The sequence below is a fragment of the Rattus norvegicus genome, chromosome 2 (assembly GCF_021556685.1).
Source record: "Rattus norvegicus strain SHRSP/BbbUtx chromosome 2, alternate assembly SHRSP_T2T, whole genome shotgun sequence".
Classification (NCBI taxonomy): Eukaryota; Metazoa; Chordata; class Mammalia; order Rodentia; family Muridae; genus Rattus; species Rattus norvegicus.
Genome location: NC_141535.1, coordinates 169456584 through 169480466, shown reverse-complemented (window position 1 = coordinate 169480466; position 23883 = coordinate 169456584). Strand labels below are relative to the sequence as shown.

The window sequence follows — 23883 nt, the reverse complement described above, 5'->3', positions numbered from 1 at the left end:
TTAATTTGAAAGGTCTGTTAGTATTTGGCAGTTTATTTGAACAGTAGTAAGGTTCTTGAGAAGTCCTTCATAATCTTTTGTAGGCAGTCCTCTTTCTTTTTTCAAGAAAAATATTCATTTTTGCTTAATAGTAACTCTGGCTATTTACCTCTTGTTATAATGATGCATTCAAGTGGTTTGTGACCTGAGGACACTGGGCCTTCTTTCTCCACTGTGAACAAATCACAGTGTGCCATGAGAACAGGCTTTCATGTCACTGTGGACCGGTGCATTCTTTCAATAATGCTGATGGCCCATTACAAACCCTAAACATGGCCCTGTCTCCAATGTTACAAATAAGAATTTTCCTTGGCAACTTCGTTTTTCCGAGGAATTTTCTATTTTGAAGTTTACTTCCCCAGGGGTAGGGGTGGGCTCCGGTCCATTTTGTGTCTTTGAGCCACATGTTTTCCCACAAACTCTCCTTAGTGTATAGATTTTTAATAACTCACTTTAGGATTGACTGAGGGCTCATAGAATGCAACTGAGAAATCTGGCTACATTACACTTCTGTTTCTTTCTTTACTGTTTACTCATTCCATCCACCTTTATTAAAACAGTGTAAGCTAGCAGAGTACTGGGGAGGAGACTGGATAACTCATTACTGCGGGCCTGTGAGCTGCTGTTGTCCATGTCCTATGGGCTGGCTGTTATGTTACCCAGAGTGGAGCTCAGCACTGCTTCTGGCCTCCTTCCATTCATTAAATGGAAGCCTGAACCTGACGTTCATTTTCCGGTCTTAATGGTGACTGATTGATGGTGGCTGTTGAGTCCCATGCTTTTCACTTCCTCCATGTGGTCTATGTCATTATCCCATCACTAGATCCTTGTAGAAGCCCTATCTCTCACCATGCTGACCTACTGGATCCCCGTGGAGACCAATCAATCACCATGCTGGCCTAGTGGATCCCGATGGAGACCACCACCTCAGTCCCGTCAGCTCTTTGCACTTGGCTTATTCCTCATTTCTTCCAGGTCTTTGGTCACCATTTCTGTCCCAGCAGATTCCACTCTGTTTGCCAATTTCAGATCCCTAGGGGACACATATGACTCTTTTTCTTACGGTGTCGTGCATTTCCCCACTAAATTTCCATGTCTTACACATTGCCCTATTTATTTAATAGAGTTTTATTAGTCACCCCTCTTTTCCCACTCAAATATAGAGGTCCTCTGTGCTTCTAGTTGACCACAGTGCCTAGAATACGGTCTGCACCCTAATCAGCTCTGAGTCAGGGAAGACGGAAGACAGATGGGCATCCTCTATACTGCAGAAGATATGCGAAAGGGATTTTAACATATGCAAATGGAATTTGTCACTTTGTTTAATTTTCTCCTAGAGCTGAAGTATGAGCTAGAATGTGGTGGTTGTACTCAGATTTGTAACACCTCTATCAACTTCGGCATCCTTCCTTAAGCACACTCTCCTCTCCGGTCTAGGCTGATTCTATGCAGGGATGGAGATCAAACCTACTTATCTCATTCAGAAACTCAGTGAGAAGATCTGATGAAGTTGGCAATTTATCTTTGTAAGTGCAAAGATATAGCGGAAAGGCAAAATAAGAGAATGTAGTTCTGATTAATAATCTAGTCTATTTGGCTTCCAGGAAAAATTATAGTTTTCTTCATTACAAAAATTTTATTTGATGCAAATCAAATTCTACTATATCTCATATTTCTTGGCTTTATATGAGAACATTTTTAGATAATAGAAATCTTCTTTATGGAAAGATTGAATAGGAGAAAAAATTTCCGAATAAGCCGAAGTCTGAGAGAAACCATTTGGTAGAAATTGTGCAATAGTAATGGTGTCTGTGTGGGTGAGCTTGGGAGATAATTGACTCTGTGATCCAGTAAGCGGAAATATATCTACCTTGTAGTCCAACATCTTTCAGAGATTGCCAAGTGACAATTTTTTGTCCATCCAGGAGAGATGTGCTTGGCAAACGTCCACTGTGTCTTAGGTGTGTTACACAACAGTCGGAGTTCGTGTTCCATTGATAAAATGCATCTGTTCATAGGACTCCAAAGGAGAAGCTTGAAATGGTCCCAGCGCTTTTGTTTTATTTTTTTCCAGAAAAACACACAATAATTATGCATTAATTATAAATATAAGATCATTAAATATTTGGAGAAAAATAAGTTATAATTTGTTGTCACCCTATCTAGATTGGTATAGGAAGTTAGAGAGTCAGGTTTCTATCTCGCTCTATGGAGAAACATTCCCAGACTTCATCACACAAAGGTCATAGAAAACAATTTTTGTCTACCTATTTTAGTGACAACAGTTCCTCTACTCAGAAGTTTCCCAGGTTTAAGAAAAGTTCACAGAAAAGCCAAGGAATAAGTGTAAGAAATCATTAGTTTGTGAGAATCTCCTTAAAGTTGAGACACGTTTTTCAAAAGAATTACATTTCCACTTATCTTTATTTCTCAAATTCTGAATATTTACTTGATATTCTTGAAGAGATTAAGTAATCAGGGTCTTATGAAGAGCATCTTATCGTGTTAGATAATATTTGTAATAGCTCCTTGATTACATGAGCACTTGTATAATGAGACTATATCAAAAAATAATCTGTTTTATAACAAGGTTTTAGAATGAGGAATAAGTTTTATGTTCAGACTCATAGGCCATTAGGAACCTCTCTCTCTCTCTCTCTCTCTCTCTCTCTCTCTCTCTCTCTCTCACACACACACACACACACACACACACACACACACACACACACACACACACACACACAATATATACTTTTAGGAACTCCCAGTCTCTCTCTCTATCTATCTATCTATCTATCTATCTATCTATCTATCTATCTATCTATCTATCTATCTATCTATATATCTATCATTTTTAATGTCTGTATCATTATCTCCCAGTAAACATGACATGAGACTTTATTTGTATTCTGTGTATAGGTAACTATAGGGGAAGCAAATGTTTTTTAAAACATCACATTTCATGTTAAAATTTTATAAGCCTATGTCTGCTGTGGTTTGGATAAATGACCTCCAAAGGCCAGTGAGTTTAGGACTTTGTCCCCAACTTGTCCCTAGGGAGGTGGTGAAGCCTTTAAGACAGGGAGGTGCTGGAGGTCAGGTCATTAGATGCTGCACTGGGTGGTGTGTCCAACCTCTTCTTCCCTTCTTCATGTCTCAGACATGATGAGAGTACTGCTTCTCCCCGTACTCCCTGTCTCAATGCATTACCTTGAAATGATCATGTGAGTAGGTCCAATCAATCCCTGTGCTGAGTAGGGGCAGTGCACAGGCTCCTGTCCTTAATCAAGAAGTTATCTCCAATTATACTCCTGGCAAAAGGGGAAAATGTTTTCTCTAACAGTTTCACTGGGTATATATGCTATACTTCGGATCTTAAATGTCCCACAAGGATGCATATTTTAGTGACTTGGTCACCATTCTGGTACTATAAGGAAATGTGGGGCTAGTCAAGAGTGCTTGGGTCACTGAGAACATGTTGTCAAAGGAAACTGTGGACTCCCAGACCCTTTTTTTTCTGATTTTCCCCTCCTGGCCATGTGCTCTGCTATGAGCTTCTGCCATGGTGCTTGTAATGTCTAGGGATTTATCTAGGTTACAAAGGCTGTACTACCTACCTGATTACACAAGCAAAGAGACCTGGCTGCCTTCAGACTTTCCTGAGAAGCAGAAGAGATCGGATCTGAGATGCTACCATGCTGCCCTTCTGCTCCGACTCTCCGTCAACGTGTCTATTTCTGTACTCCGCAGTATTTAAATTACCCATTACATTAGCACATTGTAGTTTGTAATTGAGGTTCTTTTGTTTGTTTTTGTCTGTCTTCACAAAAACCTGTAACAACAGAGTTATTTCTTTCTTCTATGTTTTACCAGATTTTCTGCTCTGTGGACACACAACAGATAATTTTGGAAGGAATGAGTAAACAAGAAGTCCTCTGGTATTAAGGGATGATTTGAAATAAACACAATACTATCAAGATTGTCAGGTCACACCCCTTTCTTGTTTTTGATTTTATATATATGTGTGTGTGTGTGTGTGTGTGTGTGTGTGTGTGTGTGTGTCTGTGTCTGTGTCTGTGTCTGTGTCTGTGTCTGTGTGTGTCCCAATGTAACAGCCAAGTTTTATTGTTATAATATAAAACAAAAAAGAACAGAGACCAGCTGGAGAGAGAAAGAGAAAGAGAGAGAGAGAGAACAAGAGAGAATGAGAGAGAACAAGAGATAGAGAGAGAGAATGAGAGCGAGAGAGTAAGAGAGAGAGAGAGAGAGAGAGAGAGAGAGAGAGAGAGAGAGAGAGAGAGAGAGCTCAGTTTGACCTTAGGCTAACTATGGCCATCTTTGTCACTCATCTGTACAGATGGCTGAGTCCCTTCAGGTGAAACTGATAGCTGCAGAAGAAGATGGATTGTGCCTTGTAGGAGTATGATGACCTCTGCATCTGCAAGGGAAGTGGGAGGTAACCCTTCAGCAGGAAAACATCATCTGTCATGAAGGATGCCATTCAACCCAACTGGTTTGGCTTACATCAGTATTGCTGAGCAAGTCAAGCCCTAACTTCACATCTTAGTAATATTGCAATTTGAAACAAGTTGTAAAGTTACCTCCCTCACTCAAGCTTACTCGTGTAGTTCATATAAGTTTGGGTAGCCTGAAACATAAAATCAGGAGTCCTGAAGTTAAAAAATTATCAGTGCAAACTTTAAGCCAGATGGGGTTCTGGTGCTTGGAGGGAAAGTAGACACAGGCCTCACCCTTAACAAAGAAAGCATTTGCAGTTGATATTACTGCCAAAGGAAACGTTTCTTTCCTCCAACAGAACCTCCTTGGGCGTAATAGCTACACCTCTGGGCAGGCCCTAAACCCAGGAACAGTTGGCCAACAAATAGCAAACTCAATGATATCTTTGTAGACTTTTTGCTTCATTTTGCTTTGTTTGGACATTTTTTTGTGTTTTTTGTTTTGTTTTATTTTATTTGTATTTTGCTTGTGTGTGTGTTTTTTCTTTGTGTGTGTGTGTGAGTGTGTGTGTGGTGTATGTGTGTGGGTTGGTTGTGTCTTGTATTTTGTTATTGCTGATTTTTTTTTCACTTACAGAGTTGTGTGGTTGGGGAGGAGTGAGGATCTGGCAGGAGTTGAGGGGGAGGTAAATCTTCAACAGAATACAGAATAAAAAAGAGTTTCAATTAAAAATTTTAAAGTCATTCAGGTGTTGTGATGCATTCCTTTGATACTAGACTTTGGTGAGTAGAACTCAGGGACCTCTCTGAGTTCAAGGTTTGCTTAGTGAGCTCCAGGACAGTCAGGACTACATAGAGAAACCCTGTCTCAAAACAACTTAAAAGCCAAGAAAAAATGATAATAAAATGACAACAAAAAATCAACTGTGGGGAGAAATACTCCTCAACATATAAGAAGTTAGTGGACAATGCAAACACTCTGGGTTGTTGATCTTTTCACTTTTGCCTCGGGCATCTCATTGAAGGCTTGACTGAGAACAGGAAGTGCAGGCTGCCCTGGTGTTCATCTCCTCCTCTTGTCCTTAGTGGGAAGGAGGATGCAGATGGAGGGAATATGCTTAGCTCACCATTTATGGTTTAGGCAGGACTCTATTTTCACAAATCTTGGTGTTAAACTTCCCCAAGTCAGATGAGCTAAATACTGGGCTACGTTTGGGGTGAAGAATCAATGTGTTTTCTAGATGTTATGAATAAGGCACTGATGGGCTCATAAAGCATCATTATTATTTTTTTTGGTTCTTTTTTTTTTTTTTCGGAGCTGGGGACCGAACCCAGGGCCTTGCGCTTCCTAGGTAAGCTCTCTACCACTGAGCTAAATCCCCAGCCCCAGCATCATTATTTTTAAGAAGAGGTATTGTTTGCTTCCTTTGCATAGAGAAAAATTCTAAGAATTTCATAAAATTTATGAAAGTTTTCATAAATTTCATAAAATCACCTTAGAAAAGTCTAAAGTAAGATCTGCCTCAGCTTGCTGGTAAATATATGACTATATTCTAGATAGCATTCTCCCCCCGCCCTTTCCACTCTCTGCAATTTGCCTATGAGAATGTAGCTGAGTAAGAAGATTGGTGGTAGAAACAGGATCTATCTACAGGTATGTGTAGATTGAACATTGTTTCAAGCAAATGCCTCCAATTTAAGGTTTAACTGTTTTCTGATTGGACTAAAGTATTTAGTAAATAAATCAGATAGTGAAGCCTTCAGAACAGGACAGGGACGGGAAGAGATGTGATAGATAAACAGTATCAAGTATTTCTAGTCTGTTCCTCCAGAGCAGGTGACAATAATAACTTCAAAAATATAGAAGAAAGGATTTTGAATGTCTTAATATAAAGATCCAATCAAAGTTTCATTGCAGTTAGACATGAAAAATGTAGAGATGTGTGGAAACGCCCTAGGGACTCCACAGATATCTAGAATTTCTTTTCTTATATGTATGTATGCATGCACGCATGTATGTATGTATGTATACATGTATGTTAAATACCTTCATGCAAAGAAATGTATTAGACCTGAAGTCTGTATGAAGAAAGTGTGAACATAGTGTTTATAGTTTACACGGTATTAATAATTATATTCAGGTTTAGTCATTTTCGTTCTGGAATCTTCTCTTGGCTCAACCCTGCAGGTGCAATCCCACCTTTCCCACAATGAGGTCTCACAGTACTCTTTCCTGGTTCACGTGCCCCTCAAGAGCAGAGCAGCAAGGAGGTGCTGAACTGGGACAGGGATGCTGGGCGAGTAGGCTGGGTAGCTTGCTGTGGGGCTGGACGGATGTGGTCTAGCATTGTGCCTGGTACAAATACACTCATGATAGGTCCTTACATTTCAGACTGGATGTGTATACTAGAAGTTCTCTCTCTTTTACCATCTCTGCCTTTGTTTTCCTCTCCATGCTCCGTCTCCCTTCTTTTTTCACTTCTTCCAGTATATCTCCAACATTAGTATGGAGACAGGGTACCTCCAGAAACCTATGTACTCAAGTTTAAACAATACTTACTGTGTGCATATTCTGTCATTCAAAATTTAAATGCAGTCTGAATTTTAACAGAAAGACGTCTCTCAGTGTCTCAACAAGCTTCAGGAATTCCCGTAAGTTATCCTACCACTCCAAAACAAAAACAAAACAAAACAAAGCAACAACAACAACGATGACGACAACGACAACAACAGAAATACTCGAGAAAAGTTTCCTTGGTCAAGTGGTGATTTTGAGCACACAGAACGTTTTATTTCAAGCGCGAACTTGTGCAATAGCAGCAGATAACCTCAAGGGGGCAGTATAACGCAACGCTGCCGCGCGGGAGCGCGAGGAACAGTCAGTCGTTTTAGTGCCTAGTTTTTTTTTTTTTTTTTTTTTTTTTCTCTCTTTGTCTAATGAACCATTTCTAGGGGAAAGGTCTCTAAAGAAAAACAGAGCTTGCCTTTTGAACATCGTTTTTGTCTTCTGTTTTTCCCTGCCATGTATGAATAAAAAGAGCACATACTCTTAGGTTTGGGAGATCACATTTAGGATTGAGAACGTAAGATTCCAGATTCAACAGAACTGCCAGCTTAGACTTTTCTTTTTGCCAGAGCTCTGGAGAGGCAGGAGACATTTTCTCAGAGGATGGTAGACTTTGTCCTCTGAAATACTAGTTTAGAGGTTTGCATGACCCAGAAAAGTCATTAAATATAGGATTATTTGCTGTGAGGACATCATGAGCCCACTGAGGATCCTGGGTCTAGAGCAGAGCCTGGGCTATGCTAACAGCAGATGGCCTGGAGAAGTCTGATACCTTCACTACACTCCAGACATACAAAACCCTTGAGGCATTGCTGGGCTGCCATTATATAGACATTGTGATAACATAATTTTGTTTGAAACTTATTTTAAAAGAGGTTTTAGAAATTTTCATACATTTACACAATATCTTTTACTCTTATAACCCAATACCTCCCTCCAACTCTTACCAGATGAAACAACTTCCCTCCCAACTTTTTCTTCTACTACTACTTCTTCTTCTTCTTCTTCTTCTTCTTCTTCTTCTTCTTCTTCTTCTTCTTATTATTATTATTATTATTATCATTACTATTATTATTATTAATAACTGACAGTTCTTGAATATTTCTAAGGTCACAAGAATATTAAATGCAAATGAGTTTGTAGAGAGACATATGTGCGCAAGTGTTTATTAAAGATACTTTCTATGATATTTTCTGGTACAGACAAAGTTAATTTTTGTATATTTGAAAGGAAAGGTTTGAAGTATGACAGACTTCGAGGTTAGAGGAAGTGAGGTGACAGGAGAAGTAGTGTCCTCTGAGGTAAGCCTCACTTGCTACATTGTGAGAAAGGTTTGAAAACCAGCCTGTGTACAACATGTACAAAGCAATCTTGACCAAGCTGCTGTCTCCCTAAGCTTTCAGTTTCCCAGCTACTGTGCATGTCCTTTGCACTGAATATAAGACCCAAGCTAGGCTATTCATATTAGCATAAACTAATTTATGCAAATCCAACACAAATTTATCACTAAGCTAATGAAGCTTAGACCCCAGGGCCTATCCCCTTTCCAGGCTTTGTGACTTCTTGGGGGGTGTTTTAAGGTCTCCGAGGAGACAAGTTATAACCAGCTAGTGCTTCTCAGGTAAAGAGTCTTGCTAACCACCTTAGGAGTTCTCAGGAAAGGGGGATTTCCTTTCTAAGGCATCTATAACTATTTGATTTTTAAATATTTTTATTTATTTACTTTATAACCCACCACTGTCCCTCCTTCTAGTCACCCCCTCCAACAATCATTTCCCCATCCCTCCTGGGTATGTTCCCTTCCTAGCACAGCAAGTCTAGGTGTAACCTCTTCCACTGAGGCCACACAAGGTAGCCCAGCTACAAGAACATATCCCATAGATAGGCAACAGCTTTTGTGATAGCCCCTGCTCTAGTTGTTCAGGACCCATATGTAGACTAAACTGCCAATCTACTAATCTGTGTGTGTGTTAGGGGGGAGTTGGGTAGGTCCAACCCATCTCTGAGAGCCCCAGTTCCAGGTTAGATGACCCTGTGGGTCTTCTTGTGGAGTTCCTATCTCCTTTGGGCTCCACAACCTTCTCCCATCTCTTCCATAAGAATCCCCAAGCTACATCACTGTTTGGCTGTGGGTCTCTGCATCCATCTGAGTCAGATACTTAGTTCAGTCTCTCGTGGGAAGGCATGCTAGATTCCTGTCTGCAAGCATAACAGCTTATCATTTATAGTGTCTGTGATTGATGTCTGTGATTGTGATACCCATGAGATAGGTCTCAAGTTGGGCCACTTATCAGTTAGCCATTCTCGAATTCCTGCATTTCTTGTAGTCTGGATAAAATTTGGGTTGAAACTTTTGTTGGTGGGACGGTGTCTCTATCATTCAACTGAGGTTTCCGCCTCGGTACAGGTGGGTGGTCTCTTCAAGTTTCATATCCCCACTGCTATGAGTCTCAGCTAAGGGCACCCCCCATTGATTCTTGGGTGCCTCCCATATTCCAGGTCTCTATCACAGCCTCTAGAGCCCTCTACCTCCCCACCCCTGCCATTTGGACATCCCTTCTGTCCCCTACACTTTGTCCTGAACTTCCCCATTCCTGCCCCATCCTTCTCCTCATCCCCTCTCCCACACAGAACCCTCCCTCGATATGTCTCCTAAGGACTATCTTATTCCCCCTTCTGAGTGGGATTCAAGCATCCTCATTTGGGCCTTCCTTCTTGTTTAGTTTCTTTAGGTCTGTGGCATATACCATGGGTCTCCTATATTATATGGATAATATCCACTTATAACTGAGTACATACCATGCTTATCCTTTTGTAACTGGGTTACCTCACTTGGGATGATAGTCTCAAGTTCTATCCATTTGTCTGTAAAATTCATAATGACTTTGTTTTTCAAGACTGAGTAGTATTCCATTGTGTATATGTATCACATTTTCTTTTTCCATTCTTCAGTTGAGGGACATCTGGGTTGTTTCTAGTTTGGGGCTATTACAAATAAAGCTGCTATGAACATAGTTGAGTAAGTGTCTTTGTGGGATGGTGGAGCATTTTTGGGTATATGCCCAGGAGTGGAATACCTGGGACTTGAGGTAACACCATTCCCAGTTTTCTAAGAAACTCCCAAATTGATTTCCAAAGTGTTTATATAATTTTACATTCCCAACAGCAATGGAGTAGTGTTCCTCTTGCTCCACATCCTTTCCAGCATGAGCTATCACTTGAGTTTTTGATCTTAGCCATTCTGACAAGTGTATGATTCTCAGAGTTGTTTTGATCCACATTTCCCTGACGAATAAGGGCTTTAAGTATTTTGGGGAGCATTATAGATTACCTGTTGAGAATTCTCTGTTAGCTCCATACCCCATTTTTAAATTGGGTTATTTGGGTTGTTGGTGTCAAACTTCTTAGGTTCTTTTAAAATTTTGATTATTAACCCTCTCTCAGTGGGGTTGGTGTATATCCTTTCCCAATCCCAACGTTTGGCTGCCATTTTGTCCTATTGACAGTGTTCTTTGCCTTACATAACTTTGGAGTTTTATGAAGTCTCATTTATCAATTGTTGATCTTAGAGCCTGAGGCATTGATGGTCTATTCAGGAAGTCATCTCCTGTACCAAGGAGTTCAAGGCTATTTCCTACTTTCTGTTCTGTTAGATTTCATGTACCTGTTTTTATGTTGAAGTCTTTGATCTACTTGGACTTGAGTTTTGGGCAGAGTGATAGATATAGGTATATTTGCCTTTTGCTACATGCAGACATCCAATTAGACCAGCATCACTTGTTAAAGATGCATTCCTTTTCCATTGTATGATTTTGCCTTCTTTGTCTAAAATCAGGTGTCCATAAGTATGTGGGAGTATTTCAGAGCCTTTGATCCAACTTCATTGATTGACCTGTCTATTCCTATATCGATACCATGCACTTTTTATTACTATTGCTCTGTAGTATAGCTCGAAATCAGGGATGGCGATACCTCTGGAAGTTCAGGATTGCTTTGGCAGTCCTGGGTTCTTTTTGTTTTGTTTTTATATTAAGTTGAGAATTACTCTGTCAAGGTCTGTAAAGAATTATGCTGGAATTTTGATGGGAATTGTATTGAATCTGTAAATTGCTTTTGGTAAGATGGCCATTTTCACTCTGCTAATGCTACCTATCCATGAACATAGTAGATCTTTCCGTCCTCTGATATCTTTCTCAATTTCTTTCTTAAGAGACTTAAAGTTCTTGTCATACAGGTCTTTCGCTTGCTTGGTTATAGTTACAGTAAGGTATTTTATATTGCTTTATATTATGAAGGGTACTGTCTCACTAACTTCTTTCTCAGCCCATTTATCACTTGTGCAGAGGAAGTCTACTGATTTTTTTGAGATAATTTTGTATCCAGCCACTGATACTGAAAGTATTTATCAGTGTTCATTCTCTGGTAGAATTTTTGTGGTTGCTTTATATCGTATCATATCTTCTGCAAATAGGGATACTGTGACTTTTTCCTTTCCACCTTGTATTCCCCTGATTTCCTTTAGCTGTCTTATTGCTCTGGGTAAAACTTCAAGTACTATATTGAATATATAGGAAAGAGTGGGCAGCCTTGTCTTGTCCCTGATTTTAATGGAATTTCTTTAAGTTTCCGCTTAGTTTGATGTTGGCTAGTGGCTGGCTATTTATTGCTCTGATTGTATTTAAGTATGTGGCTTGTATCTTGTATCTCTCTAATACTTTTAACATAAAGGGGTTTTGGAGTTTTGTCAAAGGCTTTTTTTAAGCAGTCAAATGAGATGATCATGTGAATTTTTCTTTCAGTTTGTTTAGATGGAGAATTACATTGATAGATTCTCATATATTAAACCATACCTGCATCTCTGGGATGAAACCTACTTGATCATGGTGGATGTTATTTTTGATGTGTACCTAGATTCAGTTTGAGAGTATTTTATTGAGTATTTTTGCATCAATGTTCATAAGAGAAATTGTTTTGAGATTCTCTTTTATTGTTGTTGAATCTTTGTGTGTTTTAGGTATCAGGGCTATGGCTTCATATCATGAGTTTGACAGTGCTTCTCCTATTTCTATTTGTGGAATAGTTTGAGGGGTATTGGTATCAGTTCTTCTTTGAAAGTCTGGTAGAATTCTGCACTAAAACCATCTGGCCCTGGGATTTGGGGGAAGGGTGGGTTTGGAGACTTTTAATGACTGCTTCTATTTCCTTAGGAGTCATAGGGCTTTTAAAATCATTTACCTGACCTTGATTTGTCTTTGCTAAGTTATATTTCTCCAGAAAATTGTTCATTTCGTAGAGATTTTCCAAATTTCTGGAGTACAGGTTTTTGAAATAAGACCTAATTATTCTTTTAATTTCTTCAATGTCTGTTGTTATGCCTCACTTTTCATTTCTGATTTTGTTAATTTGGATACTCTTGTTCTGTCTTTTTGTTACGCTGGCTAAGGATTTGTGTATTTTATTGATTTTCTTAAAGAACCAGCTCTTGGTTTCATTGATTTTTTTATGTTGTTTTATTTTTTCTAATACATTGATTTCAGCCTTGATTTTGATTATTTCCTGCCTTCTATTTCTATGTGTTTGCTTCTCTTTTTTCTAGAGCTTTCAAGTGTACTATTAAATTGCTTATATGAGAACTTTTTTAATTTCTCTATGGAGGCATTTAGTGCTATGAACTTTTCTCTTAGTGCTGCTTTCATTACATCTCATATATTTGGGTGTGTTGTACCTTCATTTTTGTTGAGTTCTAGAAAGCCTTTAATTTCTCTCTTTATTTCATCCATGACCCAGAGATCATTGAGGAGAAAGTTGTTCAGCTACCATGAATATTTAGGCTTTCTGATATTTCTGTTGTTGTTGAAGTCCAGATTTAATTCATGGTAGTCTGATACGGTACAAGGCATTGTTTCAATTTTCTTGTATGTGTTGAGGCTTGCTTTGTAGTTGACTTGTGAAGAAGGTTCCATGAGGTGCTAAGAAGAAGGTATATTCTTTATGTTAGGTCCCTTTGATTCATAATATTTGTTAGTTTCATTATTCCTCTGCTTTGTTTTTGTCTGGATGACCTGCCAATTGGTAAGTTGAAGTCTCCCAATATTAATGTGTGGGGTTTGATGTGCAATTTAGCAGTGTTTCTTTTACAAATATAGGTGCCCTAGTGTTTGCACCATAGATGTTCAGAATTGATATGTCATCTTTGTAAATTTTTCTTTTGATGAGTATGAAGTGTCCTTTCCTGTTTCCTTTGTTTAATTTTGTCTGTTTTCTTAGATACTAGAATGACTACTCCAGCTTTCTTCTTGAGTTTATTTGTTTGGAACACGTTTTTCTAGCCCTTTACTCTGAGGTAATATCTATCTTTATTGCTGAGGTGAGATTCTTGAATGCAGCAGAATAATGGATCCAGTTTTCACATACAATCTGCTACCATTTTTTTAACAAGGAATTGAGTCCATTGATGTTGAGAAATATTAATGAGTAGTGATTGTTAATTCCTGTTTTTTTAAATAAAACTGCATCTTCTTTATTTTGCATACTTTTGATTTCAGAACAAAATAAAACAAACAAAAACCCACAATACACAACACTCAACCCTGCTATTCTGTGGAAGGGAATCTTCCTGCCTTAAGGCACAAGGACAGGATAGAAGAGATTCTTGTAGACGAGCAGAGAGCCAGGTGGGTCAGGGCCAGTCAAGGCTGTTGGGGGAGCCCCAGGGATACTATACAGAGGGCAGGGGCTTCCCAGGAGCCTTTAATCCACTTCTTCCATGCCAGAGGCATCTTCATCACCCTCCATGGGGGGATCTCATCAGGAACAGCAGCACTGGGCTCTTCTGCAGGAACCTCATCTTCATCAATGCCCAGGCCTAGTTTAATCATGCGGTAGATGCCGTTGGAGTGGGTTTTGGGGTCCTCAAGTGAGAAGCCAGAGGAGAGCAGAGCCGTTTCAAACAGCAGCACCACCAGGTCTTTGACAGCTTTGTCATTTGTGTCTGCCTCAGCCTTCTGCAGCAGAGTCTCCACCATGGGGTGGTCAGGGTTGATCTCTAGGTGTTTCTTGGCCATCACGTATTCCATTGTAGAATTGTCTCGCAGTGCCTGAGCCTTCACGATCTGTTCCGTGTTGGCTGTCCAGCCATAGGTGCTTGTCACACTGCAGCAGGGTGAAGACACAAGCCTATTGGAGATAGTCACTCTTTCAATCTTCTTGTCCAAGATCTCCTTCATGAGCTTGCAGAGATTCTCAAACTTTGCCTTGCTCTCCTCCATTTTCTTCATCTCTTCCTCATCCTCTGGTAGTTCCAGGCCCTCCTTCATCACTGAGACCAGGCTTTTGTCGTTGGATTCCTTGAGCTGCTGCACGCAGTGCTCATCAATGGGCTCAGTCATATTCACCACCTCAAAGCCTCGTTTCCGCACACACTCCACAAAGGCAGAGTTGGCCTCTTCCTCTTTCCTCTCACCAGTGATGTGGTAGATGGACTTCTGTGTCTCCTTCATGTGAGACACATACTCTGACAGGGAGTCATCTCATCTCCAGACTGAGAGGTGTGGTAGTGAAGGAGCTCAGAGAGGCGGCTATGGTTAGTGGAATCCTCATGGATTCTAAGCCTTAAATTCTTGGAGAATTTCTTGTAGTTCTCTTTGTCTTCAGCCAACTCAGAGAAGAGCTCAAGGTACTTCTTCACAATGTTCTTGTGGATGACTTTCAGGATCTTACTCTGCTGGAGCATTTCTTGGGAGATGTTCAGGGGCAGGTCCTCAGAATCAGCCACACCACGGATGCAGTTGAGGTACTCAGGTATCAGCTCATCACAGCTGTCCATGATGAACACATGACGGACATACAATTTGATGTTGTTATTCTTCTTCTTGTTCTCAATGAGGTCAAAGGGAGCTCGCCAGGGAATGAAGAGCAATGCCTTGAATTCCAACTGCATTTCTACAGAGAAGTGCTTGACTGTCAAGTGGTCTTCCCAGTCATTGGTGAGGATCTTATAGAATTCACCATTTTCCTCTTGAATGATGTCATCCGGATTTCTGGTCCAGATAAGATTCGTCTTATTCACCTCTTCCTGGTCAATGTAATTCTCCTTGATCTTCTTTGTTTTCTTTTTCTTATCTTTGACACTCTCATCCTCCTCGTCAGATCCCACATTCTCAATCTTAGGCTCCTCATCCTCCTTATCTTCCTCCCCTTTCTCCCCTTTCTCTTCCTCTGCCTCATCATCACTGTTCTTCTCTCCTTCATTCTCCAGGTAGAGGTGATGAGGTAGCCTATGAACTTCAAGTGTTTCTTCACCACTTCCTTGACCCTCCTCTCCTCTAAGTACTCTGTCTGATCTTCTTTGAGGTGAAGGATCACTTTGGTACCCCAGCCAATGGGCTCACCATGGTCTGCATGAACGGTGAAGGATCCACCAGCAGAAGACTCCCAGGCATACTACTTGTCATCGTTGTGCTTTGTGACCACAACCACTTCATCTGCCACCAGATAGGCAGAGTAGAAGCTGACACCAAACTGCCCAATCATTGAGATGTCTGCACCAGCCTGGAGAACCTCCATGAATGCCTTTGTACCAGACATAGCAATGGTTCCCAAGTTGTTTCTGAGATCAGTCTTGGCCATGCCAAAGCCTGTGTCTACCAATGTCAGCATGTGCTCCTGAGGGTTGGGAATGATGTCAATCATTAGCTCTTTCTGACTTTCCAACTTGGAAAGATCCGTCAGGCTTTCATACTGAATCTTGTCCAGGGCATCAGAAGCATTAGAGATCAACTCCCAGAGGAAAATCTCCTTGTTTGAGTAGAAAGTGTTGATGATGAGGGACGTCAGCTGGGCAATTTCTGCCTAAAAGGCAAAGGTCTCCACTTCTTCTTCTCCATGGTGCACTTCCTCAGGCGTCTTGACCAGAAAGCCAAGTGGTAGTACAGAGCAGGGTGGTCCCAGACTCACATGGCAAGCCTAGGCTGTGCAGGGGTGACTCAAGAGCAATTCTTGTTATTTTTATGTTGGTGGTGTTAGTGAGTGAGTGAGTGTGTGTGTGTGTGTGTGTGTGTGTGTGTGTGTGTATGTGTGTGTATGTTTGCTTCCCTTATTTTTGCTGATATAGAGTTACTTTTTTCTAGTGTTTTCTTGGATGTAGTTGTTTTCCTTGGGTTGGAGTTTTCCTTCTAGTATTTTCTATAGGGCTGGATTTGTAGGTAGAAAAAGGTTTAAATTTGGATTTGTTTGAAATATCGTTTTTCTCCATCTATGGTGATTGAGAGTTTTGCTCGTTATAGTAGTTTATGTTGGCAGCTGTGGTTTCTTAGAAGTTGCAAGATACTTTTCTAGACTCTTCTAGTTCTTAGAGTCTCTTTTGAGAAGTTGGGCATAAGTCTGATAGGTCAGCCTTTGTATGTTAACTGGCTTTTTCCGCTTGTGGCTTTTAATATTCTTTCTTCTGTAGGTTTTGGGTTTTGAATATTATGTGGCAGGAGGATTATTTTTTCTGGTCTAGTCTAATTTGTGTTCTATCAGCTTCTTGCATGTTTATAGGCTTCTCATTCCTTAGGTTCAGAAAGCTTTTCTTCTATGATTTAAAAAAACAACAACAACAAACATTTTCTGGGCCTTGAGCTGGGATTCTTTACCTTCATTTTTTCCTGTTATTCTTAGGTTGGGTCTTTTCATGGTATCCCAGATTTCCTGGATGTCTTGTGCCAGGAATTTTTTTAGATTTAACATTTCCTTTGACTGATGTGTCAGTTTCTTCTGTGCCCGAGATTCTCTCTTTCAGCTCCTCTGTTCTGTTGGTGATGCCTGCATTTGTTCTTCCTATTCTCTTCTCTAGGTTTCCCATCTCCAGGGTTCTCTTGCTTTGTGTTTTCTTTATTTCTTCTATTTCCAACTTCAGGTTTTGAATGGTTTTATTTATTTCTTTCACTTGTTTAATTGTATTTTCCTGTCTTTCTTTAATGCATATATTCATTTCCTCTTTAAAGGTCTCTATCATCCTTATACGATTGGATGTAAGGGCATTTTCTTGTGCTTTAGTTGTGTTAGGATATCCAGAACTTGCTGTAGTAGGGTAGCTGTGTTCAGATGGTGTCATATTACCCTGGCTTTTGTTCCTTATGTTCTCAGCCATCTGAATGGCTTTGGTCTTGGATGTGTTGTAGTAGGTATTGGGAAGGGGGTTAACCTTGATGGTCTTGGTATGGATGGGTTTCCTTTGGCTACATGGTTCTGGATTAGAAGGTCTAGGAAAGTATGTAAAGAGGTAGCAGGAGAGAGGAAGTCTGCCAAGGATTGCAGATTGTTCAGGGTAGCTGGGGGTGCCCCAGAGGTCCCAGCAAGCATGAAGATGTATGGGGAAATTGTAGCTAACCTGTATGGTTCAGGATCTGCAGGTTTGAAAAAGGTGGGGAGAAGTTGTAGGAAAATGGAGATTAGCTACAGATAGTAAATTATTTGATTTTTTAAAAATCGCATTTAAATATAAATGTTTTTGTGATGTGATATGTATATAAGTAATTTGTATTCTTTTTTTTTTCACTAAAAGGGGCTCTAAAATCGTATAAGCTGAAGATTAACAAAATCTGAATCCGTCCCTGGCCGTAACAAGCAAATATGAAAGAATGTTGAAAATTGAAATGGAGGGTATTTTCTTTTTCTTTTTTTCTTATTAATACCATATTTATTTGTCTTCTTTCTGTCAAACCCCGAGCCAAGCACTTTCCCCAAGAACATATGGGGCAAACGAGACACAAAAGAACTATGGGAGTGGAAGTGGGGACAGTGGCTCCACATGGCGAAGAGGATGAGAAAGGCCACCATTAGACTAAAGAACCTTGTGGTCTCTGAGACCAGAATCAGGTAGAAGAAGCATTGTTGCTTCAGAGAAGGGTCCCTGGCATAGTCAATGATGAGACTCCCCAAACCAGTCCCAATCCCTGCCCCAGAGCCAGTCACCCCAACTATAGCCACCCCAGCTCCAATGAACTTGGCCGCTGGGTTGATGTCCCTTGGAATGGTACTGGTTTGGAAACTGTGACTAGGGATAGGTGAGGTCAGAGGCAGCCTGACCACCAACCTGCTGAGGCCCTCATTTCCACCAAGCTGCTGAGGGCCTCATCTGATGGCATCTGTGGTCGCTTCAACTCCACTGCAGAAAGAGGACAACTCAGCAGTTGAGAGGTGCCCCTGATCAGGGAGCAGGTAGAGATGAACTGCAAGAGCCATGATAAAGTGGGGACAGAAGGGAGGACAGTCCACCTTCACACACATTCAGACTCAGGACACTGGCCAAGCCTGCCATTCTTGGTATAGTCTCTGAGCTGACTGTGCCAGCCTCAGCATGAAGGGCAGTGTAGAGGAAGAGAGGCACTTTCAGGAGCAGCTGTGCATGCCAGCTTGGAAGGGGCACCCAACAGCTGCTCAAAATCTATTGTATGAGTCTCATGCCTGTTACTACATGTGGGTTACAGGGAAAAAGCATACAGCGGGAAAGAGAGGAAAAGACAGATATCAGGGGTGAGATTCTGTAACACAATGCGTGCATATATGTATGCTTGTGTGCATGTGTGTGGGCATGAATGTTTGTGTGTGCATGAGCATGTTTGTGTGCATGTGTACCTGTGTATATGCTGGCCCGATGTTCAGGTGAGCTGTTTCCCTCTGTCGCTCTTGATCTTTCATTTTTAAATTTATTATATTTGAGACAGGGTCTCTCATAGAACCTGGTGCTTGTTTTATCAGCTAGACAGTTTGGCCAGCATGCTTCAGGCCCTGATTTATCTGTATAGCACTGAGATGAAAGGTTCATGTCATGGTGACAGGATTTTTTTTTAATGTGGGTGTTGAAGATGAAACACAAGTCTCTCAGGTTTGTGTGGCAAGCTCCTCACCAACAGAGCCATCCCATCAGCCCCATCTAAAGATATTTTTGGGTATGGTTAAGTGATATTGTTTGCACTTAAGTGACTTTCGTTGCTTATATAATCATTTTAACAAAGCATGAGAAAAATTCAAAAATTTGCATGGAACAGAAACTAAAATCTTATGCTAGCACATGTTCATCTGGCTGTTAGTGGCTGAAAACACATAGACTTGGTCTTCAATTAGATTTCCATACAGAATACCTATTGACTGGTAGGAGGTCCAACATTCTAGACTTCACAATGTGAGGGTACTGTGTTGAAAATGTGTCACTGACACACAGGAACCTTGGGGCTTATCCTCTGGCAGTGACTGAGGTCAGGTGAGGACCCAGAAAAAGAGTGATGCTCCAGGCCCTTATCCAGCATCACACTTAACGCAGGAAAAGCATGTTATGAAATGAGAAGGAATTGTATGATTTAACATGTTTGATGAAAATCAATGTGCAGATACTGTTAGGATTTGTGGAGCACATAATGTTGTCATTGTGAATGAATGGGAAGTTAGACTTCTCAGAAAAATCAGACTCCAGGGGAAGTGATTTCCATAGTGAATGTTGACATCCCTTCTTAAAATGAGAGCTGAAATGTTGAGTTTACACTGTTTTGGTGTGTGCATTAGACAACATGGGCTGGTCCACGGGATGGCTTTTGTTCAGTATGAGGTACCATTGGACCACATCATCACACTGCTATTGGTACCATCCTAAATTTTCTCTTACAATTCCATTCAAATCAATACAATAGATGTTTAGACATGTGTTTATCTAAAAATGGTTTTATAAATTAAAGAATCTTTTGTTAGCGGTAAGCACATGGTGAGTATAATTTTCGATGGAAAATGTGATTTCCAGAAAAGCAAGTGCTTGTGTGTCTGTGAGGGGATGGGGGTGCTTAGGGAAGCACAGCTCAAGACTGGAAACTGCTTTCACATTTGAGATAGAAACCTTTGTTCTTTCATTCTTAACACTACATATTTCTATCATCTAGATGCAAATCATTTTCCGTGCTTTATTACTACAATCTAGAATGCTCAAAACAGCAAAAGATTGTTAAAGCCATACAGTTGTCAACAATATACAGTAAGTCACAGGATCGTAAGGCAACAAAGACATTCTGAGAAGCAGTACAATTCATAAAACTGTTACCAAGAATTTTATTCTTGTAGAAGCTTCCAAGAGACTATAATAAAAGATAGTTTGAGTATCTGTTTCAATAACTAGCTTTAGGTTTGAAAGATGACATGATATGGTCATTATAAAACGAAGTCACCTGACAGTGCCTTGTTCCTTTACTTTCTAATCTTTATTTTTATTCTATCAAATTTTTTATCTAGACTAATTTTTATTCTATCAAAAGCTTCAAATGTGACCTAAAATTCAGTGACATGTTTTAAGATTTAAAACTAGTACTTTCTGTTCGGTAGGCCAATTTATCCCATAATACACACAATATACAACACACTTCAGTCAGTAACTCTTCATGTAGCTTGAAATCCTCTTTTCTCAGCCTCAGGAGTACTACGATCTCAGGGGTGTACAGCACTTAAACCTTGAAGATTCCTCCACATTTTAGTAATGAGAAGACATGACATTACATGCCTTTGGCCACACAGGAATACCAGGCGTCAAGCCAGGTGCGTTTTATTCCTTTAAATTAAGGAATAATCTCTAGCTACAAAACAACAACGAACAAACAAACAAACAAAAGCCCAATAGATGTATTCTTCCTAATTTTCCAATTTAATAAACTAAAACTTTTACAGAATACAAACAAAGCTGAAGGCTGAGGGGATTGGGTGTGGTGGAGCTGGGGACCTGTGGCTCAAGAAAGTGACACGTTTCTTGGGTTTCTGGTTTCCTCCTACAGCCAAGACTGAATTGGGGAAGACAGGAGCTAAAGGAAGATGGGTAGTGGCGATATTTATGATTCTTCCTTAAAAATCTCATTCTCCTAGGCTAATGATCAACAGAAGAGAAGGCAACAGCGTAGAAACCCTTTTTCAGTGACTACTTGACTACAGAAATGCATCACAGAAGAAACTGTCCCACCACTATGTCTGCCAGTCCAGCGGGGAGCAGATCCATCCATCATGCCACCTCTGGGTTTTCCCACAGGTAGACACGAGAGGACTCCTGGGATCTCTTTATCTATGTACTTATCATAAAGCCGATTCTAATTTAAAATGTAATGGAAAGGCAAACAGTTGGCTTACCAAGACTGATAAACTTGATTGTTCCTTGTCTCACATGATAGGAGAAGAGAGCTAACTCCTACCAGTTGTCCTCTGAGATTCTCTCTCTCTTTCTCTCTCTCTCTCTCTCTCTCTCTCTCTCTCTCTCTCTCACACACACACACACACACACACACACACACATACATACCACACACACACACACACACACACACACACACACACAGAGAGAGAGAGAGAGAGAGAGAGAGAGAGAGAGAGAGAGAGAGAGAGAGAAGTAAGCCCTTTTCAAATACCCTAAATCATCCAAATTTTGGGGATTTGTTTTATTCTTCTTAAAGTAGCAATTGAAGACAAGATTAGAAATAAGAACTTGGAGAAGAACTAACCAGAAAAACAAAGCAAAATTATTAGTTTATTCTCTGTAAGGAAAAAAATATTTATCCCATGATCAAGTGATAAATCACATAATATTTACATGATTAATTGACTAGTGTTAGTGGCACAGATGTTGCAGAACCACTTCATTCCACTGTATTAAAAAGAGGTCACTCTGTCTCTAGAATAAGGTTCCCAGGTAGCCTCCTATAACCAACAAAGTCAGAGCATTGTTGGGGCCTAAGCCATGGTTGGTTGGCTTAATTACAGCACACAGATATGTTTGAAGTCTCTTTCCTCTCTCGAAATTGTCATAGGAACTGAAATGGATCATCACAATGATATTATTATAGACAGTGCTTCATCCTTCAACTAGTATATGCAAAGCACTTACATTCAAACATCGTTATAGTCATAATTCTGGCAATTTTAGAGTAAATATGCCAATACAGTCACTATTTAGCTAATCATGTGTGAGTTAAATGACAAGCTAAAAGAGGCATGAAAGATCTTCTTAAATTTAAGGTATACATATACTTTGGTCTATAATGCAGATATAATTTGTACTTGAAAACCACTGAGTTCATTTGTTGTTTCTACCACTACAGCAACATTCACCATTGAATTATGTGCAGTATTCATGGAAATGTGCAAACTGTCATATGTTACTTTCATAACTCGTGCTAAATATATACTTTGTTGACCAAAACTATACCTAACAATTACTCATATACACAGTTTCAATTTTACATAATAGCCCAAAGTAGAACAAAGTGTGGGAGGCGTAGGATGCCACTAAGCAGATGATATAGAACAAAATAAACTGTTCATGCACCCCAAACCCTACCAAAAGCAGTGCTAAACTTCGGCATGCTTCTTTATCCCCACTGTTTCCAAATGCAAATGTTTCCTTCTGTATTCATGGACAAAAGTCATGTGCACTCAGGGCTGTCTTTTTCTTTGTCATATAGTAGAGCAGGATGACTTCCCGTGTCCTTTTCACTCTTAGCACCCTCTTCTTCACTTCCGTTTATTAAGAGGTGTTCTGTCTGCATGAGGAAATACACACAATGATCAATGGAGATATCAGTCATTTTTAATATCATATATTAAAGTTGAAAGATCGTCATCGTTTACTAGATAGTTGCAAATGCTGTGTATAGTTGTATGAAGTTAAGAATGGGAAAAGGTTTATCCAAAGTCCAATGCACAACAACAGATGCTTTACTTTGTTTAGTGAATTGATGAGATTAATGGCTCTACTGTCCATTCTCAGCCACGATGTCTGTCTCCTCACGGGCCCAGAGACAATGGAACACCAACCAACGACAGCTTAGGCCCCTGCCTCTGTGAGCAAAGATAAACTTTTTTCACCTTTCAAGCTGATTCTGTGAGCTGTTGGCTTCAGTGACGGAACATTTTATATGTGTACTGCAGCATATCTACACTGTAGGGCCTATTTTAATATTTCTTTAATAAAAATAGGATTAATGATTAGTAAAAAGTGAGGAAAATAAACCTATTTCTTAATCTTTTTAAATACAAATCATCTGTTTACATATTCTTTTAAAGTAATTATATTTTTTCAAACAAAAAGAACCTATAGGAGCAGGAAAGATAATATGACCTTAGCCCCTAGAGCACAAAGAGAAGGGGCTATAGTCATTATATATATAGTCAATATATATAATATTGTATTATATTTTATCTTTTGTGTTTCAGCTCTTAGAGATGCTGTAGTCTCTCCACAACACCAAAGGCTGGTGACCCAGGCTATAGCTACTGGTCTTTGGGCAACATTTAAGATCCAAGCTGAAACACATTCCAAGGCTATCCACCATAATTGTGTACACAAACCTTAAGTCATCCCGCCTACCCTGAAATACTAGATCCAATCATAAACAAAACACAGATCTGAAATTTTATGCCCTTGTCAGCATGGCCCAGCGAAATTAAATAGTTATCTATATACACTCAGTTTAACCATCTCTGATTGCCTTCAAGGGGAAGGTAACACACAGCAGACCACTCTGGGAATGTCAGCTGACCTTTACAAACTGTGCTGAGACACATGTGGGTCTGTTGTCTTTCCACAGTGACCTTAAGTCCTTCTGGTTCCTGAGTTATTCTTTAGTGTGGGCAATAAACCTTGATAACTATTCTGACTTGGTCAGATTTTGTATTTTCTACTCTGAGTGTGTTCTAGATAAAAGTCTTCAGCATCCTCAGCCATGGTTTATAATAGTCTGATTCGGGGCCATTTTAAATTCATAGCAAATTTCAGCAGATAGTGCAGAGTTATTCTGTATGACCCATCACGCATACATA

General features: G+C 40.0%; 1 pseudogene; it reads right to left on the bottom strand.

Moving 5' to 3' along the window:
* Nucleotides 1-13655: 13655 nt before the first annotated feature.
* On the bottom strand, nucleotides 13656-21014 carry LOC134485790 (ATP synthase F(0) complex subunit C2, mitochondrial-like; annotated as a pseudogene).
* Between the last annotated feature and the right edge of the window lie 2869 nt (nucleotides 21015-23883).